We start from the raw sequence: 21,626 nt of genomic DNA on the forward strand, positions 1-21,626 counted from the left end.
TGTGCATGGGCTGCCCTGTAGAGGCATCAAATATCATAACATGCCTATTTACTGGCCCTGCCCTTTGTGTTGGGCTGCTCTGTCTCTAAATGTCCAGGCTGAATATTTGTCCCAATTCATCTATGCATCATGATTCTTTTGATGTTTCTTTTTCCAGGATATATAGTAGCAATGTTCAACCAATGTTTGCCAGTTTTGTCATGTACTGTACTCTGTTGGCAGAGTTCATTTGAACATGTTTAGATTGAAAACGTAGATACCAAGGAAACCATTATGAGGATTTTTTTAATTCATTATGGGATATATTTAACAAACAGTGAACCAAAACTATATTAGCAAACAATAGACTAAAATATATAACAATATATAATCCACTTGGCTATATTTCAGTCCATATAATTTCCAGTGTCCTTTACAGTACACCTCGCATGAATATATACCCAAGCATGAACTATAGCAGCACACACTATTGTAATGGCTTTATAATGGCATTTGGTTCATAGTGTCCTTGTAAATATGCTATTTTTAGAGTCATTGTTTTATCATTTTTAGCAAGTCATTTATCAGATGATCACAATTCACTATTTAATGAACAGACCGAAGAAATAGTAATATTGTTTTATTGTGAATATTATTGAATGTTCATTCACGGAATATTACAAGGGTCTTAGCGTGCCCGTCATTGTCACTATTGATTACAAATGGTTAATTTCATAGAATCCTAGTTTTCATCAACACTAGGAACATTGTTTTACAAATACTTTCCATGATGGAATGGTTTGCAGGAAATCAGAAAACGTCATTGAGTTCACTCTATTGTGTACTAAAGGGACAGTAGTGCCTTTTTTTTTTTTACTGTAGAATGCGCCATGATACTGCTATGGCAACAGGTAACAATAAACTCAATTCAAGGATTTATATTATGATATATTATTCAGAAAAATGCTTTACTGTATCCACTTTAATATATGATTCCACTGTGCGGCATACTATACCCTATTTCTATTTTATAAAAATTATTGTTGGTTTTAAATACCAACTTAAATTAAATTACACTATAGTTACACCTGTGCATTACATTTGTCCAGAAATCCATTTCTAAATTTTGAAAATATATATATATATATTTTGCTATAACACTATAATGCATGTAAAAGACATAAATATGCCAGTATCCTGATCTTTTGTTAAAACATATATATTTTATTCCTATGCACACATTTAGGCATTACCCTGCTTAACTGGGTATTTGTATTTTTAAGTGCTGTGAATTGTCAATTAGGATTGATCTAAAATCTGAGATACATTATGTTAACACGAGACATTGCTCCAAGGCGTTTACCGTCCTGCTGAACCCATGCCTGCCTTGTTAGCTTTATTCAGAATTTGGCAGGCAGATGCCATGATGCTTGCTTGTGATTTATCCAGGCATCTGAGTGTTGTGTTAGACACAAGGGCTGTGTGAGACAGGGAATTGGAGAGCAAGTTGAGGGGAGGGGCTGTGTAGCAGAGACTGGGAGAAAGAGATACAAGGAGGTTAGGAGAGGAAACAATACACGAGAAGCTGTTGAGAGAGATACATCAGGACCAAAGTCAGAGATGCAAAGCCAAACAAAAAGAACTTCACTGAAAGGGTTACTTACCAAATAGTGCTGCAGTGCATTGGAAGAAAGCTTAATGTGAAGACCCCGCTCTCTCTTTAGTGTGCTGAAAGATCACCAAACAAGGACACCTGCTTTTACCTGTGCACATCTTTGGAAGTGTCTGGACCAGGTACCCTGCTTTTACTATGTTGATTACTTAGTTTTACTTTTTGATATGGGCATAAAAACTAATTCATGAAATGCAACTCATTTAGCCAAGATTCACTAGAAATCGAGTTAAACTATAGGTTGTAGCTAGATTTGAATAAGTCAATGTGCTTCATTTGTGCATACAAGGTATTTAATTGACGTGCTGGTATTAGAATAAATAAAAAGCCACTAAAATACGCGTTTGTATTGATCGTTCCACTGACTCTCAAAGGGTTAAGTGTATAGATAAGATGCTTAGTAATACAACATTTAAAGTAGAGTCTTTAAACTCTGCATAGTTTTCTTCAACCAATGTGGTAGTGGCTGGTAATGTTAGAGAGGGATGATGTTATAATGTGCATTTTAGAGGATTCGATTATCTTGAAATTAAAGTGTATCAGTGTGGTTGTCTCACTCAGACTTGTCTGTTTCCGTCTCCTGTGTGTGTGTCTGTTATGTGTTGTGTACAAACCGTGTGTGTGTGTCTGTATGTGTTGTGTTCAAACTGTATGTGTATATATGTGTGTGTTTGAAGATAAATTGCTTGTTTCACAATAGTTATCTATTATTGTAATTCTTATGGGTGCATTGATTTCTCAAGAGCACCATCTCTTGTAACTGACTACTTTTGCGAACAGTCTCATCAAATCAAACCTGCTACAATCGGTTTTGTAAATGGCTGCATTAACTGGGGATTAGGTAGACATCAAGTTTCTGAACATTTATAATCCAGTCCATTGTCACTCAAACAGTTAATACAGTGCCATATAGTTCAGCAGTGACTTGTTGCTCATTCCACTTGTCATTGAAGGGTTAAAATGCAAGACATAGCAGAAGCAGATATTCTCCATTTTGATATATAATGCATAATCTACACATACTACCTTTTATCCACTAACACACACCATCCACTTGATGCCTTAGAAAAGGGAGGTTCAATATATTAAACTTAATCAACCTATATTTTAACCCTTCCTTCCTAACAGGTGCAGAAATACATTTTTTTCCCCATAATGATGAAGTGATTGATGTCAAAAGCACTCTTAACCTCTCGTGGTATTTTGAAAAGACAGTATTCATTAACCATGAAGATGGTAACTGACAGATATAACAGAGGGATATTTACTGTGTTCTTTTTTTCCTCTAGAGGTTTTTTGTTTCCATAGGTACTGAGTAAGTAGCTTTGATTAGGTCACTTTAAAATTCTTGACAGTGTATGTAAAGCAATTTACCTAATGCATGTATTCAGTTACAATATATGCATAGTATTCAATTCAACATTTTACTCTTGTATTATTGCAGAGTATGGATTAGGAACCTTTGCCTACCATGCAAAGATCAAATATATATATTTATTTGATCTTTGCATATATATAAAAATGAAACCAAGTGAGCTGCACTCAGCTGAACATGCATACATTATAGGGTGCTGCTGGGGCCAAAATAAACAAAATACAGAATCCAGCGCACTCGCTTATTCACTAAACAATGATTTTAAATCTTACAGATTGTAATAGTTTTATTTAAAAACTCCTCACCTAGGCAAACAATAATGGGGGTTTAGTTACAATATATGATCATATATTGCATAATAGAGTAGGACCTGCCAAGAATGGGGTACATTGACATTGTGGCAGGCTTTTGCAATATAAGATCATATAATGTGACTAAACCCCCATTATTTTTTGCCTAGGTGAGGTGTTTTTAAATAAAACTATTACAATCTCTAAGATTTTAAATCATTGTTTAGTGAATAAGCAAGTGCGCTGGATTGTGGTTTCTGTGTGTGTATATATATAAATCATTTTTTTTTTTTTTTTTTTAAGAGAAATTTTAAAGCTCCATTAATGAAAACAATTATTTTATATTGTAACTGCAAAAGTGAAAACATGTAATAAACACTTCATGCAAATGGGAAAACTGGGACTGATAGTATGACTAATTGTTATCTTAAAAAAAATGCATTCTAATATTTACATTTTTAACATATCAATGTATGTTTCAAAAATATTAACAAAAGGGAAAATGTATCATCCTACTAGATTGCAATCAATGAACTATTGTTCTGTTGACGCATAGCTTAATAAAGTTATATTTCCATAACTCATATTGGAGTGTATTTTATATCAGCTTCTTGCATAATTAAATATAAAATTAAAATAAAGGTTCTACCTGAAACAGAGCAGAATCAACAGAAGTTTTTAATCATTTTTCCAGTTCTGTGATCCTTGCAACTCCACTAACGATCTTTAGGGTTTAGCACTCTAGTATACATTTTGAAATAGCTAATGATACTCTGTAAGCCATCAACACTAAGTGACGTTACATGTCTCATTATAGAATAATACAGAATCTAGTTTTAGTAAAGAAAACAAATAGAGTGATGAAAATTATAAATAAATAAAAAAATAAATGAAAAAATTACGTTTAAATCAAGAGAGAGGAAAAAAAGCACAGCCGAAAAAATGTATAATGTGACCACCTGATAGCAAATAAATATATATTGACTAACTGAAATTAAAGCCATCAAGACTCCTTCCTCTGACTGGATTTATCAGTTTTTTCCTTGTTTTCTCCATAGCTCACAGAATACAATACACTTCCTGAAAGAGAATCCAATCTTCATGGCAAGCTAGTGGCTTTAAAAATGATTTGTGGTCTGGACTTCAGCTAAATTTTAAGTACTCTCCTGTTAAATATAGGGGAGGTCAGCAGAGCAGCCACAGGGAGAAAATAATTAGTTTGAAGGAGGATTGAGATTTATTGAGATGAAAACAAATCCCAAAAGGTGTTGCTTTTCTTACTTATTTGATTAGGTAGAAAAAACATGGTTCAAGGGGGATTGTTCACTAAATTGTGACAACCATATTTTTAACATACATCAGCTGTGAACGTAATCATAAAGCAGCTTGAAACTGACCCATTCTTTTGGCATTTGATAATAAATGATAACCGAAAAGAGAATCAAGCTATGGCAGCCCTATTTATGTTGATTGGGAGTTAGGTATTTAAGAAGTAGACAATCCATTCTAAGAGGGCTGATGTGAAACAAACTCCAAACTTAACAATGCTCCTTAGTATCCCTGCTAAGCCAAGGTGCACCAATAAATACCCAAATGACTGTTTCCCCATATAGGGAATTAAAACTAAATTTAAAGGGAATTTCAAATTGAAGGTCACAATAGATGACTTGGAAGTCAACTATACTTGAAATTTATTTTGAATTCACGTTGAATTCCTGACAATTCTCACTTTTGTGACTATCCCTGTTGGATTTCTCAATTCTGAGGTCCATAAATATGTCATTCCTCCTCAACAGTGCATTGAGTGCTCATGAATTGCCCTGCATTGGTTAGTGACAGTGTCCTTTCTACCATAACATACAGTGCTAACATCTTCCAATATACTTGGAATACAGTATTAAATTATTTATAAAACATCCCTATATGGTCATCAATGTCCATGTAATTTAAAGTATTACAAAAAGAAATCTATTAAAAATAAAACTTAAAACACATGGATGTAATGAACTCTTCATCCTTATAGGAACACTAGGGCGTCAGAAATACACAGGGATCACAGTTTAAAAAAACTAAACAACGGTTAAAAAGATATTTTACGTACCTTTTATCCAAAGCCACACTGCGCTACATGTTGCCCTGCCTCCTTGGCTGAGATCAATCTTGATAATCTCAGCCAATCCAATGCTTTTCCATAACAAAGCATTGGGAGGCTAATGAGAATGTGCAGCAATATGCTATGCTGTGCCAATCAAATGGTTTCTGTGAGGCCATCTGATTGAAAAAGCCGAGATTCATTGGAGGCATTTAAAACATGCATTGTAAACATTGCTGTTTCTGTAGAATAGCAATATTTTACATTGCAGGGGTAAAACAAGGTGAATATGGCACCTGGACCATTTCATTGAGATGAAGTGCCTATAGTGTGTTTATAATAGAGAAGCATAAAGTGATTGAGGGGAACATGTGCTGATTATTATTATTATTTTATTATTTATATAGCGCCATCAGATTCCGTAGCGCTGTACAAAGGGTGGACTAGCAGACGTTTAATTGTAACCAGACAACTCAACGTAAAGGAACGTTACAACTGTCTAAATAAAAAACTTCATAATGAATAAGAAGTAGACTTTTTTTTTTGTCAGATCACTTTGTCCAAAAATACATTTGTTTTGGGGATGTCTGAATTTCAGCCATATGGCAATTCAGCTCATCCAAATTCAGGAATATGATTCAGAAAAACCAAAAGGGCACACAAATGGGCCAATCGGTGTACTGCAAAATATATACATAAAATAAATAGTATGAGTCTAGTTTGCAGTATACTGATAGGAACATTTTTCCTTTTACAAACACACCTCAGTTACCGACCGGGTTCTGTTCTACGACCCGGTCGTAGGACAAATTGGTCGATAACTGAGGAGTTAAGGGATTCCCTACTCTGCTGCGATTTTCTATGTTCGGGGAAATGTCCCTGAACATAGACGAACGCAACAGAGCAGGGAATCCCTCCAATCTATGTTCGGGGAAATTTCCCCGAACATAGAATAAGGGATTCTCCACTCTGGTGCGCATGTCTGTGTTCAGGGACATTTCCCTGAACATGGACGAACGCACAAGAGCAGGGAATCCCTCTAATTCAGGGGTGGGCCATATGCGGCCCTCTCAATGTTTTGGACTACATCTCCCTTGATGCTTTGCTAGCATTATGGTCCTAAGAGCATTATGGAAGATGTAGTCTAAAACCTCTGGAGGGCCACAGATTGCCCACCCCTGCTCCAATCTATGCTCGAGGAACATAGATTAGAGGGATTCCCTGCTCTGTTGCGTTCGTCTATGTTCGGGGAAATATCCCTGAACATAGAAGAACGCAGCAGAACAGGGTATCCCTCTAATTCCCATGACGGTTCGCACTTACTACCCCGCGAGAGAGCTGGTGGTAAGTGCGAGCCATCGTAAAGCAGGTAGGTCGTAAAATGAGGACCACCTGTATTTGGTGCTCATATTAACAAATAGAGAAAAAAAGACGAGGACCATGAAAACATTTATATATTATACAATGGGATACTTTACTCACATTGCTTATTGTTGGACCTCTTATAAAATGTATTTGTGTTGTCAAAATGATTATATTAACAAGAGAGACTGTACATTTACTTGACAGCAGTGCTGATATTGCCTTTCTCGCCATGTGTTATCATTTGTAAAATGTTTGCCTCTATATCAATGGAGGATACACTTACTTTGGCCCTATTTTTCTGTGATGGATATGCTTCCTTAATTTTTTTTTTTTATCCCTATTAGTAGAATTTTAATCCGCTAATGTGGAAATGTGGTTGGAGTAGTGTAAAACCAGGGACTTATAGTGTAAAAACAAATGTCATCCATATCTTCTTTGCACAACAGACTCAACTGTAGATGACTAGTTTTCTAAGATAAGTTATAATTTTAAATGAATATGATTTTCATATGTAGCAGTTTGATTTTGTTATGGTTTTAATTCGCTAAGGCACTCTGGGCTTGAGTTGCCTTTTCTAATTTACATATAAACTGTCAATTAAAAAGTTACTACAGTTCCCACATTTTCTGCAAATCCCCTGTCTGTACAGGTTCTAAAGAGAGGTGCCACCAAACTAGGATGTGACTCAGCAAATCGTGATTCTCATTTAACACTCTGAAGATTTGTTATTTTATGACCATGATTTTGAGCACAGCCTGGTTTCTTCTGGGAAATGTACATGAATTATCTTTCTGTGGCAGAACTGCTGAGATGAGACTATAAGACTCAGATATCACAACGTACGTTGATAACGGACGATAACCATATAGTTATGAAAATAACTATATAACACTTAAAGGAAATGGGATGTTTGTATAGGCTATTATAGATGTATAAGGTAGGACCAATATGTGTCAACTAACATATATTCACTGAAAATTCCCTTTGATATTTTGAGATGTCATCTAAACAGAATTTAATGAACCTGGAAGACAAATATAAGGGTAAACTTGCCAATTGAGCACTGCCACTAGTGCAGTAGGAAGAGAACAACTTACCTAAAACCTCAGACATGACACAAAAACTGCCAGAAGAAAAGGGGTCAACCTTATTTTCGAATGGATCAAAATAAATTGCTTACCCTGCTTGCTTACGTCAGCAAGCACAGACCGGGACAAGGTGTACAGACTTTCAACTATTTGCAATGAACAAACAAAACAAAAGCAATTACAATAGCTCAACACAATGGATGCTTCAAGTGGTTTCCACAAATGCAACTGAAAATGCAACTTATGACTTCTCCAGTCTCAACATTAGTCAACCCCTTCACAGCAAGTATCTTTAGTATTTAGTACAGCACCCTTCTGCTGTTATGACCTGCCAGATGCATAACCAGATACCAGCTTTTGGCAGCGATCCTGAGAAATCTTAGCCCATTGCTCATGAGCAATGGCCTCCAGTTTAGTAATATTCTTGGGTTTGTGTGCTGCAACCTCCTTCTTCAACCACCTTCTTTAAATTTCTGGCATGAAAACATTCTGTGTTTTATTACACGCCTTACTGTGCTCACTGAAACCTTGCTGCTCACTGAAACCTTGCTGCAGGTCTTTTGCAGTCACTCAAGGGTTTTTCACAGCCTGCCTTTTCATAAATCTAGTGCCAGCCATTGATTGCTTCATTTTTCTTCCCTGTCCAGGTAGTGTTACTGTTCCTTCAACTTTGAACTTGCAAACTATGCTTTAAAATGTGTCTCTAGGGACAGTTAATGCCTTCATTATCTTTTTGTATCCTGTTCCTTGTTTGTGTAGGGAAATGGTCTCTTCTTTTACCTTTGTGGACCATTCTTTTGACTTAGCCATATTTCTAACACGCAATCGAAAATGACACTCAACAAACCCCTAGCAAGTTCAGGTATTTCAAGTATTCCAGCTCAAGCACACCTGGTGCAACTAGTGAAGCCCTTGATTAGTTGTATCAGGTGTGCTTGAGACAACACCTGTTTTGCATATTTGTGCTGTTGTAAGGGATTCTATTCAGGGAATTGAATAATTTTGACACTGCAAAGTCATTATAAGTTGTATTTCAGTTGAATTTGGGAAATTTACTTGAAGCATCCATTGTTTTGAGCAATTTCACTTGCTTTTGTTTGATTTGTTCACAGTAAACAGCTAAACGTCTATACATTTTGACAAAAAAATCAGATTTTTAATGGGGGTTGAATCATTTTGATTACAACTCTATCTATCTACAGTGAGGGAGAAAAGTATTTGATCCCCTGCTGATTTTGAACATTTGCCCACTGACAAAGAAATGATCAGTCTATAATTTTAGTGGTAGGTGTATTTTAACAGAGACAGAATAACAAAAAAAACAAAAACAGAAAAACGCTGTCAAAAAATCTATATATTGATTTGCATGTCAATGCGTTAAATAAGTATTCAGCAAGATTTCTGTCTCCCAGGTGTCTTTTTATACAGGTAATGAGCTGAGATTAGAAGCACTCTCTTAAAGGGAGTGCTCCTAATCTCAGCTTGTTACCTGTATAAAAGTCACCTGTACATAGAAGCAATCAATCAGATTTGAAACTCTCCACCACTTGCAAGACCAAAGAGCTGTCCAAGTATGTCAGGGACAAGATTGTAGACCTACTCAAGACTGGAATATGCTACAAGCCCATCACCAAGCAGCTTGGTAAGAAGGTGACAACAGTTGGTGCGATTATTCGCAAATGGAAGAAACGCAAATAACTGTCAGTCTCCCTCGTGTAGCGTTACTCACCTTTCCCAGGGGCCGGCCGCGGTCCTCTCTTCAAGCCGCGCGCTGTCCTGCGGCTGCACGAGCCGCGCGCGGCTCATCCGACGCTTCAGACAGGAAGGCGGGCAGTGACCGCGAGATGTGGTCACATGTCCCGCCTGAATCTAAGAGTGCGCCGCGAGTTTCGGGCGCGCTCTTAAAGAGACAGTGGGAGCCTAAATTGCCAAAAGGCTCCCATTGGCCCCTGTCATCCCACACACCCCATACACTTACCTTTTGGGGGTGTGGAAGTGACAGGAGCCAATCACATTAGTTTTGAACCTATTTATACTTACCCTTTTCCCTTAGTTCCTTGCCCTATCGTGGTTTCTTCTACAGTTCCCTTTAGCGCTTGTTGTGTTCAGTTGTGTTCCTCCGTACTTGACCTTGGCTTTGTATTCTGACTTCGTTTTCGCTTTATCCTTGTCTGTTCTGTTTGCCGGCTTGCTGTTTCCTGTGTACCAGACCCCGGCTTGTCCTCGTTTACGCTGTCTCTTTGTGCCCTTGACCTCGGATTGTTCCTGACTCTGTACTTCTCCTATATACATTGAGTCCGGCCATTCTAAGGTCCGGTAGACGTATCTCTCCTCTGTTCTGCCTTCTGTTTAGCTGGATCCTGCGTGTAGGGGTATATTCTCGTTATACCTCGGTCAGGCTATCCATGCAAGATCTCACCTCATGGAGTTTCAATGATCATGAGAACAGTGAGGAATGAGAACTACACAGGAGGATCTTGTTAATGATCTCAAGGTAGCTGGAACCATAGTCACCAAGAAAACAATTGGTGACACACTATGCCGTGAAGGGCTGAAATCCTGCAGGTCCCACAAGGTCCCCCTGCTCAAAAAAGCACATGCATTGGCCCGTCTGAAGTTTGCCTATGAACATCTGAATGATTCAGCGGAGAACTGGTTGAAAGTGTTGTGGTCAGATGAGACCAAAATCGAGCTCTTTGGCATCAACTCAACTCACTGTGTTTGGAGGAGGAGGAATGCTGCCTATGACCCCAAGAACACCATCCCCACCGTCAAACATAGAAGTGAAAACATTATGCTTTGGGGTGTTTATCTGCTAAGGGGACAGGGCAACTGCACAACATCAAAGGGACGATCATGCACGAGCATGTACCGTCAAATCTTTGGGGAGAACCTCCTTCCTTCAGCCAGGACATTAAAAAATGGGTTGTAGATGGGTATTCCAGCATGGCAATGATCCAAAACACACAGCCAAGGCAACAAAGGAGTGGCTCAAGAAGAAGCACATTAAGGTCCTGGAGTGGCCTAGCCAGTCTCCAGACCTTTATTTCCATAGAAAATCTGTGGAGGGAGCTGAAGGTTTGAGTTGCCAAACATCAGCCTCAAAACCTTAATGACTTTGAGAGGATCTGCAAAGAGGAGTGGGACAAAATCCCTCCTGAGATGTGTGCACACCTGGTGGTCAACTACAAGAAACGTCAGACCTCTGTGACTGCCAACAAGGGTTTTGCCACCAAGTACTAAGTCGAAGGGGTCAAATACTTATTTCACTCATCAACATGCTTTTTCGAAATGCATTTTTCTGGATTTGTTTTGTTTTGTTATTCTGTCTCTCTGTTAAAATACACCTACCATTAAAATGATAGACTCATCATTTCTTTGTCAGTGAGCAAACGTTCAAAATCAGCAGGGGATCAAAAACTTTTTCCCCTCACTGTCTCTATCTATATATCTATATATTGATCTCTCTATCTCTCTATCTCCAAAGGTTCTGCAGTGCTGTATGGTCCAAGTTTTGGTTTTGCTTCTGTTCCACGTTGCCCAAGCTGATCTAGCAAAGAAAAATATGTGATTTAATTTGTGTCCCTGGTTTGGGGACTTTGGAGAGAAGGAAGGGCCAGTGCTCCACTCTTCCACTCCACAGCTTACACACAGAACAGCAGATAAACAATGCAGTCTAAGAATTCTGGATTAATCCGGTAATTCCTTACCTGTAATCAATGAGTGCTAATACATTTCACTGTCAGGGACTCAGTGAGAAAAGACACAAGCATGGAGCATGGAAACTGCATTACTATCCAAAGAAAGAATCCAGATACCTATCTATTCCCAAAAGGAGACACTGAGTTGGAAAAGGTCTAGCTTTGCATATTTTTTTTGTAGGCAGTGGGTAAGCTGACCAACCATAGTTAACTGTGAATTATAGTGCTCAGAAGAGCAAATCTTTTTTTTTGTTTGCTTTATTTTTCTTTTGTTTGCTAGACCTATTATTAAAAGGACTGTGTTTTTCTAAAGAAATATAACATTGTGTAGTGTTTCAGGCCTTAAAGGGATACTATAGTGCCAGGAATACAAAGCTGTATTAATAGCACTATAGCTCTATATTGCAGTGTAAGTGTACAATTATTCTCTGATTTTTTTACAATTTTTTTTCTATCATTGATTTTGACATTGGGATGCACCAACAGACATGTCTATGGTAAATTCATTTGGGCATAATAAACCATAGAATGCTATGAATATAGCTGTTTTAATTATTAAGTTAGTCTGTGTTTCAAATGGATTAGTGTCCAACAGATCTGTTAATGCCCTAAAGTTTGTCCTATCAATAGGTTGACATTTGGTAGCTTAAGGTCAATCAAAATGCTTCATTTGAGTATGGTTTTAATGGGATAAAAGGACATGAAAGTTTTGTGGCTGTGAAAAGCACTTAGTACGTGATGTTGTTAACCTGTGAGGTATCGATTTGTAGTGTTGTGTGAGAGTGTTAGGCTAAGGTGGCAAATGGAAGTGAACACCACCATTGTATCTATAGTGAACGGGTTGCTAATCTGTAATTCGGTAATGAAGTTATTGAAATTAGTGAGTGTGCATTTGTATGAACGTGTTGTATTTGCTATTGATTTTCAATGGGCCATCGGATGGGTTAATCCAGAATGAGGTCCTGGAATGCTGGTGTTTAGGTTGCATGTCTTGCTGCTGTGGATTATATTCAGAAAAATACCTGTAAGTTAAAACAAGACATGCATCAGCTGCTGTGTTATTGTAGCCTGGGACCTGCACACAGACCAGGGAAAACTGATGTGTTGCCGCTAGCCATGTCGGTTTCCTGATCAGTCTCTATAGTTAATGAAAAAGACCTTCCTTTGTTAATGATTTAACAGGCAGCTATGTTGTCAGAATAACATTTGACAGATTTCCCTCACCATAAAGACCCCCAAGTATGCGGGTAAGTTTTAAAAAGGTCAGAGGTTTTGTTAACAGATGGTAATCGTAATGTTTCTGTGGGCCATTGGTTCATGAACCATCTGTCCTTGTATAGCACTGCAAATCCTGTGTGGACTGCAGCATCAGTACAGATAACAGGGTAATCATCGGACGGTGAGGGAATGAACATGGCCTTCCCATTCCAGTGTAAAAGGAAGTTTTTCCACATGGTCGGGTCTGCTCTAGAGTCTATGTCAAGTGTAACTGTACTGTCACTGCTAGACTATTCTGGCAACAGGCAGAGCAGCCTTGATATAAAGGAGCATCCCTGTGGGAAAATGCACATTGCAAAGTTCAGCAAACCAAGGAGAGACTGGAGATCTAATGGTGAAAAAGGTCATTTAGTAAGGAAGGTTTCTACATCTACCCTGATATGCTGAATTGTATCTACGAGAATGGGTTGCATTGATGTAGAGTTGAGGCATATGCCTAGGATTATTAACCAGGTGAAGGGACCTAGGGTTTTGTCCCGTGAAAGTGGTAAACCTTACGCAGAAAACAGAGCCACATTTTATTAACACTCTGGGATAAGGTATTAGGAGAATCTAAAGGATTAGGATATCTATAAAGTATAGGCTAAAGGGTAAAGAAATACATGTGTGAAAGGTAGTGCAAATTACGTGTGCAAAGGTATTACAGCATAGGCTAAAAGTTATCCTGCTCGACTCCTTCTAATGAAAAGGACCTCAGTAGTGATGTCGCGAACATAACATTTTCGGTTCGCGAACGGCGAACGCGTACTTCTGCAAATGTTCGCGAACGTCCGAACCGGGCCATAGACTTCAAAAGGCAGGTGAATTTTAAAACCCACAGGGACTCTTTCTGGCCACAATAGTGATGGAAAAGTTGTTTCAAGGGGACTAACACCTGGACTGTGGCATGCCGGAGGGGGATCCATGGCAAAACTACCATGGAAAATTACATAGTTGATGCAGAGTCTGGTTTTAATCCATAAAGGGCATAAATCACCTAGCATTCCTAAATTGTTTGGAATAACCTGCTTTAAAACATCAGGTATGATGTTGTATCGATCAGGTAGTGTAAGGGTTACGCCTGCTTCACAGTGACAGACCAAACTCCCCGTTTAACGCACCGCAAACAGTCCATTTGCACAAACGCAAACTCGCCATTTGCACAAGGTTGGATACCAAGCTAGCCATGTCCCGTTCCTTGTCCTCACTGATGTCACTGAAGGTCTCTTCCTCCACCCAGCCACGTACAACACCAAGGGTCCACGAAAGGTGACAACAAGGCCCCTGGGACGCCTGCTGTGTTTAGTCTTCCACCTCCTCAAAGCCACCTTCCTCCTCTGACTCCTCTTCTTCAGACTCCTCTCTCTGCGTTGCCTCTCTCTGCGTTATTATAAGGTGTGTTAAGTAGTACTATTCCTATCAGTTTAATCCCTGTTACGTCCCCTATCAGGGGACGTGTATATGGCATCGATTTTAGGAACCAGGAGATGGAAAAAGATGCTTGGTCGGTCCTCCTACTTCAAATTTGGGCACTGCGCGTGCAATCTAATGTGCCACCAGATAGGAGTGGTGTGTTAAGTAGTACTATTCTTATCAGTTTAATCCCTGTTACGTCCCCTATCGGAGGACGTGTGTATAAGGCATCGATTTTAGGAACCGGGAGATGGAAAAAGATGCTTGGTCGGTCCTCCTACTTCAAATTTTGGGCACTGCGCGTGCAATCTAATGTGCCACTAGGTAGGAGTGGTGTGTTAAGTAGTACTATTCTTTTCAGTTTAATCCCTGTTACGTCCCCTATCAGGGGACGTGTGTATAAGGCATCGATTTTAGGAACCGGGAGATGGAAAAAGATGCTTGGTCGGTCCTCCTACTTCAAATTTGGGGCACTGCGCGTGCAATCTAATGTGCCACCAGATAGGAGTGGTGTGTTAAGTGGTAATATTCTTATCAGTTTAATCCCTATCAGGGGACGTGTATATAAGGCATCGATTTTAGGAACCGGGAGATGGAAAAAGATGCTTGGTCGGTCCTCCTTCTTCAAATTTGGGGCACTGCGCGTGCAATCTAATGTGCCACCAGATAGGAGTGGTGTGTTAAGTAGTACTATTCTTATCAGTTTAATCCCAATGTCACGACTACTAGTGTGGTCCAGCACGCAGAAACTATGTAAACATATACATAGGCAAGAAAAGGAAAATAAAAGGACAGAGCGTAAACCGGACCTTAGAATGGCCAGACTAATACGCTAGAGACAGAGAATGGGCAAAGGGAAAGCCGAGGTCAAGGAAGCCAGAAAATACACAATACCATTTACACAAGCCAAGTCAGGGAAACCAGAATTCAGAATAACCAGGGAAAAGCCAAGATCAGGATACCAGGAAATCAGATTCACAATGATAAAGCACTCTCAGGAAACCAGGAACAGGAAACCACGACAGGGCAAGGTACTGGGGTGAGCTAGGGATTTAAATATCAGGCGGCGGGCCAGCAGCCGCGACACCCTGTTACATCCCCCTCAACAGGCCTTTTTTAGTTGAATGTATCGCCCACTGTCAGTCCCTTCAGGATCCATCCCTCATTCATCTTAATAAAGGTGAGGTAATCTAGACGTTTTTGACCTAGGCGACTTCTCTTCCCAGTGACAATACCTCCTGCTGCACTGAAGGTCCTTTCTGACAGGACACTTGAAGCGGGGCAGGCCAGAAGTTCTATCGCAAATTGGGATAGCTCAAGCCACAGGTCAAGCCTGCACACCCAGTAGTCAAGGGGTTCATCGCTCCTCAGAGTGTCGATATCTGCAGTTAAGGCGAGGTAGTCTGCTACCTGTCGGTCGAGTCGTTCTCTGAGGGTGGACCCCGAAGGGCTGTGGCGATGCGTAGGACTTAAAAAGCTCCGCATGTCCTCCATCAACAACACGTCTGTAAAGCGTCCTGTCCTTGCCGGCATGGTCGTGGGAGGAGGAGGATTACCGTATATACTCGAGTATAAGCCGAGTTTTTCAGCACATTTTTTGTGCTGAAAAACCCCAACTCGGCTTATACTCGAGTCAATAGTCTGTATTATGGCAATTTTCATTGCCATAATACAGACTGGGGGCTGCAGAGATGTTACTTACCTTTCCTGCAGCTCCTGTCAGCTCTCTCCTCCTCCGCGCCGTCCGTTCAGCACCTCGGTCAGCTCCCAGTGTAAGTCTTGCGAGAGCCACGGCTCTCGCGAGACTTACAGTGTGAGCTGACAGAGGGAGCTGACCGGACGGCGCGGAGGAGGAGAGAGCTGACAGGAGCTGCAGGAAAGGTAAGTAACATCTCTGCAGCCCCCACAGCCCCCCCACTGAACTGCCAACCCCACTGGACCACCAGGGAAGGAGCCCCCCTCCCTGGCCAGCTAGCAAGCAGGGAGGGGGGACGAAACAAAAATAAATTAATAATAAAATAATAATTAAAAAAAAATAACATTACAAATAATAAATAATAATAACAAAATATGAAAATAATTAAAAAAAAATAATAAGTAAATAAAAAATAATGAAAAAAAATATTAAAATAATGTAAAAAATAATAATAAAATCCCCCCCCCCAAGGCTCTGCAACACACACATACACACACACACACACACACTGCACTCATACACACTGCACTCATACACACACACACTGCATTCATGCACACACTGCACTCATACACACACTGCACTCATACACACACTGCACTCATACACACACACACACTGCATTCATACACACTGCACTCATACACACTGCACTCATACACACACACACACTGCATTCATACACACTGCACTCATACACACACTCTGCACTTATACACACACACTGCATTCATACACACTGCATTCATACACACTGCACTCATACACACACACACACACACACACACTTCATTCATACACACAGCATTCATACACACACTGCACTCATACACACTGCACTCATACACACTGCATTCATGCACACTGCACTCACACACACACACACACACACACTGCATTCATACACACACTGCATTCATACACACACTGCACTCATATGCACACACACACTGCATTCATACACACACTGCACTCATATACACACACTGCATTCATACACACACACTGCATTCATACATACACACTGCACTCATACACACACACTGCATTCATACACACACTGCACTCATACACACACACTGCACTCATACACACGCTGCACTCATATACACACACGCTGCACTCATATACACACACACTGCACTCATACACACACTGCATTCATACACACACACTGCATTCATACACACACACACTGCACTCATACACACACACACTGCATTCATACTCACACTGCACTCATACACACACGCTGCACTCATACACACACACTGCATTCATACACACACACTGCATTCATACACACACACTGCATTCATACACAGACACTGCATTCATTATATACACACACTGGAAATAAATATTCAATTAATATAATTTTTTTAGGATCTAATTTTATTTAGAAATTTACCAGTAGCTGCTGCATTTCCCACCCTAGTCTTATACTCGAGTCAATAAGTTTTCCCAGTTTTTTGGGGTAAAATTAGGGGCCTCGGCTTATATTCGGGTCGGCTTATACTCGAGTATATACGGTACTTTCACCTCTTCCCCTGTTAGATTCCCATTGTGCTGTGACATCACCCTTATACGCTGTGTAAAGCATACTTTTTAATTGATTTTAGAACTGCTGCATCCTTTCCGACTTGCCATAATTCGGTAACATTTCAGGCACTTTCTGCTTATACCGGGGGTCTAGTAGCGTGGACACCCAGTACAGGTCGTTCTCCTTCAGCCTTTTTATACGAGGGTCCCTCAACAGGCACGACAGCATGAAAGACCCCATTTGCACAAGGTTGGATGCCGAGCTACTCATGTCCTGTTCCTCGTCCTCAGTGATCTCACTGAAGGTATGTTCTTCCCCCCAGCCACGTACAACACCACGGGTACCAGATAGGTGACAACGAGCACCCTGGGATGCCTGTTGTGGTTGGTCTTCCTCCTCCTCCTCAAAGCCACATTCCTCCTCTGACCCCTCTTCCTCACAATCCTCTTCCAGCATTGCGCAGGTCCAGCAAGCAATGCTGATAAGCCTGTTTCTGGTGGTGATGGTGGCCACAACTCTTCCTCTTCACGCTCATCTACGGCCTGATCCAGAACTCTTCGCAGGGCACGCTCCAGGAAGAAAACAAATGGTATGATGTCGCTGATGGTGACTTCGGTGCGACTGACTAGGTTTGTCACCACCTGAAAAGGACGCATGAGACTACAGGCATTGCGCATGAGCGTCCAGTAAGGTGGCAAAAAAATTCCCAGCTACGCAGAGGCTGTACTAGCACCCCGGTCATACAAATAGTCGTTAACGTCTTTTTCTTGTTGGAGCAGGCGGTCGAACATTAGGAGTGTTGAATTCCAACGTGTCGGGCTGTCGCAAATCAAGCGCCTCACTGGCATGTCTTTTTCGCCACTGGATATCGGAAAGTGCGCCATGGCCGTGTAGGAACGCCCAAAATGGCCACACACTTTCCTGGCCTGCTTAAGGATGTCCTGTAAGCCTGGGTACTTATGCACAAAGTGTTGTACGATCAGATTACACACATGTGCCATGCACGGCACATGTGTCAACTTGCCCAAATGCAATGCCGCCAACAAATTTCTTCCGTTGTCACAAACCACTTTGCCGATCTCCAGTTGATGCGGAGTCAGCCACTGATCCACGTGTGCGTTCAGGGCGGACAGGAGTGCTGGTCCGGTGTGGCTCTCTGCTTTCAGGCAAGTCAACCCCAAGACACTGCCGTATCCGGGATGTGGAACAGTACCTGGGGAGCTGGGGGGGTGCCGTTGATGTGGAGCAAGACGCAGCAGCAGAAGAGGACTCAGCCGAGGAAGTTATGGAACAGGATGGAGTAGGAGGAGTAGAGGAGGTGGCAGCAGGCCTGCCTGCAAGTCGTGGCGGTGTCACCAACCCCTTTCTGCAGAGCCACGCATTCCAGACCAGGTATCAGTGGTCAGATGGACCCTTGCCCCAACACTGTGTGCCAGACATGCCATTACTTCCTTTTGCACAATCGAGTACAGGTTGGGGATTGCCTTTTGTGCAAAGAAATTTTGTCCGGGTACCTTCCACTGCGGTGTCCCAATAGCTACACATTTTTTGAACGCCTCAGACTCCACCAGCTTGTATGGTAAAAGCTGGCGGGCTAAGAGTTCAGTCAAGCCAGCAGTCAGACGCTGGGCAAGGAGGTGACTTTGTGACATTGGCTTCTTACGCTCAAACATGTTCTTGACAGACACCTGACTGTGTGCAGATGAGCAGGAACTGCTCAAGGCGAGAGATGGAGGGGCGGATGGTTGAGAGGAGGCAAGGAGGACAGCAGTGGTTAACGTGGCTGAAAATGCTGGACCAGGAGGAGGCTTTGAGTTTGTGTGCTGCTTGTACTCATGTGTTGATCCCATAGGCGTTTGTGATGTGCGATCATGTGCCTTCGCAAAGCAGTTTTACCTAGGTGGGTGTTGGACTTCCCAGGACTCAGTTTCTTTTGGCACAGGTTGCAAATGGCATCGCTGTTGTCAGAGGCAGACATACAAAAAAATGCCACACTGCTGAGCTCTGCAATGACGGCATTCTGGTGGTGGCAACAGCATGCGTTGATTGGCGTGCTGTCTGGCTGACTCAGGGTGCTGATGCATGCTGTCTGAATGTGCCACTAGCTCCTTGCGATGACCTCCCCCTGCTTCCAACTCGTCTCCTCCTCCTCCTCTCTGTCTCCCCATCTGAACTTACCCCCTGTTCTTCTTCTCTTCTAGCGGGCACCCACGTGACATCCACGGACTCATCGTCATCATCAACCGCTTCACTTGTATCTCACAACTCAGCAAAGGAAGCAGCAGCGGGTACAACATCATCATCATCACACCGTACGTGTGTAATATTGCCTGACTGAGACATATCCCTGTTATCTACATCCTCTGGCAATAATGGTTGCACATCACTCATTTCTTCCAACTGATGTGTAAATAACTCCTCTGACATACCAAGTGAAGCAGCTGTGGTGCTAGTGTTGGTGGTGGCGGCAGGCGGGCGAGTGGTAACTTGAGAGGTGCCCGAAGCTAAGCTGGAGGAGGATGGTGCGTCAAGGTTCCGAGCGGAAGCTGTAGAAGATTGGGTGTCCTGTGTTAGCCAGTCAACTATGTCCTCAGGACTTTTCAAGTTCAGGGTACGTGGCCTCTGAACACTGGGCATTATTCTAGGGCCAAAGGGAATCTCAGCACCACGACCACGACGGCTCCTGCGGGGTGGCCTGCCTCTGCCTGTCATTTTTTTTTCAATTAGTGGTACTATGCGTGCAAGCTACTGTGACAACAGATATGAGTGGCACTGTGCAGTAGCAGAAGCTGGCAGAGTAGACGCTGTAGGCCTGACACACACGCTTGCAGACAACTAACTGCTATTCAATCTATTACAGTCAAAATTGTATTTTTTTTTTTTAAATGTACACTACTGTTACACCAGATATGAGTTGCACTGGTGGGACACTGTGCCCTGGCAGGCCCTGAAACGCACATGCGTGAAGGAAACTGACTGCTATTATATTACAGTCAAAAAGTTTAGTTTTTTTTTTTAAATGCAAGCTATTGGGACACCAGTGAGTGAGTGGTGGCACTGGGCAGGACCTGAAACGCATACTCGTGAAGGAAACTGACTGCTATTATATTACAGTCAAAAAAGTTTAGTTTTTTTTTAAATGCAAGCTATTGTGACACCAGATATGAGTGGTGGCACTGGGCAAGTGGGCACAGTATACGCTGTGAGCCTGACACACGCTGGCAGACAACTAACTGCTATTCAATCTATTACAGTCAAAAAATTTTTTTTTTTAAAATGTACACTACTGTTACACCAGATATGAGTTGCACTGGTGTGACACTGTGCCCTGGCAGGCCCTGAAACACACACGCGTGAAGGAAACTGACTGCTATTATATTACAGTCAAAAAAGTTTTGGTTTTTTTAAATGCAAGCTATTGTGATAGCAGTGAGTGAGCGGTGGCACTGGGCAAGTGGGCACAGTATATGCTGTGAGCCTGACACACAGACTGGCAGGCAGGCAACTGCAATTACATTACACAGAAAAAAAAAAAGCAGACTGATGTTCAAGCCCTAAAAAGTGCTTTTTTGGGGTGCTGTCCTTACAGCAGAGATCAGATGAGTCCTTCAGGACTGTAGTGGACACTGAATACACTAGCCTAGCTATCAATTTCCCTATCAAATGAGCAGAAGCTACACTGTCCCTCCTCTCACTAAGAATGCAGCTTCGCAATGAATGTAAAATGGATGCTGTCCAGGAGGTGGGAGGGTCTGGGAGGGAGGGTCTGCTGCTGATTGACTGGAATGTGTCTGCTGACTGTGAGGTACAGGGTCAAAGTTTACTCAATGATGATGAATTGGGGGCGGACCGAACAGCGCATATGTTCGCCATCCGTGGCGAACGCGAACAAGCGATGTTCACCAGCAACTATTCGCCAGCGAACTATTCGCCAGCGAACCGTTCGGGACATCACTAGACCTCAGTGCAGCTTAGCAAAAGAATAGCCTATATTTGAAAATGTCAATAAGTATGTATACTAGCTGGCTGAATATTACAGCTATCACAACTTTACATACTTTAGCAGCGATTTAATGATACATAAGTTGTAGTAATTATTCCAATACATGGGATATAGACTATTTGCATATCTTTTTATGATTGTAGTCAGATGAC

At 41.5% G+C, this 21,626-nt stretch overlaps 1 protein-coding gene across 1 annotated transcript in view; it reads left to right on the plus strand.

Annotated features, from left to right (window-relative positions):
- Positions 1 to 1,556: 1,556 nt before the first annotated feature.
- OPRK1 (opioid receptor kappa 1) overlaps positions 1,557 to 21,626 on the plus strand; it is a 67,847-nt gene continuing 47,777 nt past the window's right edge. The window contains exon 1 of the mRNA XM_063450431.1: positions 1,557 to 1,773. The gene's annotated coding sequence lies outside the window, so the exon portion shown is untranslated. The remainder of the gene's footprint in view (positions 1,774 to 21,626) is intronic.

The sequence above is a fragment of the Pelobates fuscus genome, chromosome 4 (assembly GCF_036172605.1).
Source record: "Pelobates fuscus isolate aPelFus1 chromosome 4, aPelFus1.pri, whole genome shotgun sequence".
Taxonomy (NCBI): Eukaryota; Metazoa; Chordata; class Amphibia; order Anura; family Pelobatidae; genus Pelobates; species Pelobates fuscus.